A 2,873-nucleotide genomic window follows, 5' to 3' on the forward strand; every position below is an offset into this window, starting at 1 on the left:
GGGGGCCACGTACGACGTGGTCCACTGTCTGTGTGTCCGTAGTCCCGAGCAGACCCTGAGGTGACTCCACCCCTCGCAGGCATTACACTTGACTGAGGTGGAGTTGTGGTGTAATCGTCTTCGGCATACACAGCATGTGTATGTTTCTGGCCCAGGGTTTGACTCGATGCCAGCCCTGAGTAGGAGAATGCGTAGTGAATGTAGCCCTATGGACGGACAACTTCTGAGATACTTCGAAGACCTAAACGGGGTTAGATCGCCGAAACAACAGCCCTTGGTCGGGTGAAACCCGAGTAATTCCGGTACGTAGAACCGGCTGTCGTGGGAATGCTGGTGCGTTATATTCAACATTCGCTGAGTTACCTAGGTCGTATTATTTTTATTTTTGCTTTTTTCCAACTGTTGATTCATGAATTGAACTTTATAGCGACAATGTTTTCAATTTATTTGTGCTTGGCGTCACGTGTCAGTTTCGGTGGTGAAAAAAATAAAAAAATAAATGGAAATAAATGGTGGTAATAATAATTATTAATTGTTAAAAACCAATAAATTAGTAGTGGGAAAATGATAAGCAAAAGGCACTTAAAACGCTTACAGCGTTGAGAGAGGAAATACCGTCCACAATCAACTTTCCGGTTTTAAGTGCTGAGCAACTGAAGGAGCTGAATGCGAAGATAGACAAGGAAAACCGCGCACTCTATGTAGTACGATAAAAAATATTAATCGGAACTTAATAACTTAATTTCGTTAATTAATTACTCTTTAACTAACAGGTTAAGTCTATGAAGTCTCTTCTGCAACCAGCAGGGGTTATTAGAAATTTAAAATTTATATTGTCCGACACGTGATGCAGGAATATAACGTAGATGGAATTCACGGTAAAAACTCTCTAAAAGGTTTAGACAACTTTTACGATGCGCTGATAGGTAAATCAATGAAATTTTTTATTGAATTAAAGGTTAAACAGATGGCAGCGTTGACCGAATTAACTCGGATTAACTGCAGTTTATCCGGATGAAGTCCGAGTTAATCCGGATCAACGCTACCGTCTGTTTAAACTTTTAGGTACACATCCAATCCAAAAACGTTTTTAAATTGATTTTTCTCATTTTCAGAATCAATTCCAATTGGCGACAACTTAGGCCCGGCTGAGAAACAGTTACGGAAGGCAATACAGTTGCAAAAAAATAGATTCATAAAGGCAAAATGTATAAGCCAAAATAACCACTAAAAATAAATTTAATTTATATTACACAGACCAACAAGGAGCAACAGAAATGTGAGCAGTCATTTTCGACATACATATGTGTACATATGTACATATGAACATATATATATTTCGATGTTGGATCTGAATTCGGCTGAATAATAGCGTCAGGATTTCGAGATACGTCGAAAATGGCTCATCTTATTTCTGTTGTTGTTTTTTTCTCTTTTTAAATGTTCGTCAAATAAATGAATGGTTGCTAGTGAAGCAGTTCATGAGTGGAACTTAATAGTAGGTAATGAGATAGGTGGTTAATTGTAGTTAGTGAGTTAACTTCTGAATGAAAGCTAATGGTAACTAGTGAGATAGCTGATAAATGGTAATCTAGTAGGTGTAAATTGATGACTGCCTATGACATCCCCATGTTAAATCCATGGGTGAATTGCATTGCTGGTAATCTGGCGGGTTGTTGTTGTTGTTGTTGTAGCGGCTACTAAGCCCCGTTCGCTTTGCACCATGTCGACTTGGAGCACCTCTTTTATGGAGAGGCAGATACAAGCGAGCTCAATGCAATGGTACACAGGCTCTAAAACTCCCGAAGGTATTGGGGCAGGCGTTCGCGGGCCAAGGCTAAAGCTTTCGGTACCCATGGGCGTATACCCAAGCATCTTTCAAGCGGAAGTCTATGCCATAAGGCTGTGTGCAGAGATTAACCTGCGTAGGACCTATCGTAATGAAAGTATTTTGATCATGAGCGACAGCCAGGCAGCACTCAAGGCCCTATTATCATTTGAGGTCAAATCCTCCCTGGTTCTGGAGTGTATTGATAAGCTCAACGCCCTGGCGGAGTACAACGACATCCAATTAACTTGGGTGCCAGGCCATGTAGGAGTTGTCGGGAATGAGGAAGCGGACCAACTAGCTAGGAAGGCAGCCGCCTCGTTGTCTATAGGGCCTGAGCCCTTCATAGCGATTGGACCTAGTACAATCAAGGACGAGCTCAGAAAGGAGAGGAACACAGTAAGGAATCAGCACTGGCGTAACACGGCAGGCCTACGCCAGGCTAAAAGCCTACTGGGAGGTTCCAACCTTACAAGGTATAGAGCAATAATAAACCTTCCCAAAGAAAGGGTAAGGATATTGACAGGCTTTCTGACGGGTCACTGCAGACTGAGAGGTCACCTGCACAGATTGGGGATCTGGTCTAACGACCTATGTCGGTTCTGCGATGTGACTGAGGAGACCCCTCTGCATCTGCTTCGCGAACGCGAGGACCTTGAGGACCTTGTTGCGGCTCTGTACTTTATTGACAATAGCGGTTGAGTGCGCAGAGAAGAAGAGCAAGCTGTCGAATGTTACTCCGAGTATTTTGGGGTTATTCACCGTCGGAATTGGTGTGTCATCGACGTGAATCCCCAGCGGTAGCCTGACCTCCTTCGTCCAGGTTGTGAACAGGGTCGCGAAGGATTTCGTAGGGGAGAGGGCTAGACACTTTGCAGTGAAGAAGCGAGAAAGTTCGGAGAGATACCCGTTTACTTTCGAACACAGGTCATCAATTCCATTCCCAGTCGCCATGATCGAGGAATCGTCGGCATAAGAGACAATCGAGACTCCCTCTAGTGGTTGAGGGAGCTTTGAAATGTAAAAGTTAAACAGTAGCGGGGAA

The sequence above is a fragment of the Rhagoletis pomonella genome, unplaced genomic scaffold (genome assembly GCF_013731165.1).
Source record: "Rhagoletis pomonella isolate Grant_MI unplaced genomic scaffold, Rhpom_1.0 Rhpom_scaffold_00002, whole genome shotgun sequence".
NCBI classification, from domain to species: domain Eukaryota; kingdom Metazoa; phylum Arthropoda; class Insecta; order Diptera; family Tephritidae; genus Rhagoletis; species Rhagoletis pomonella.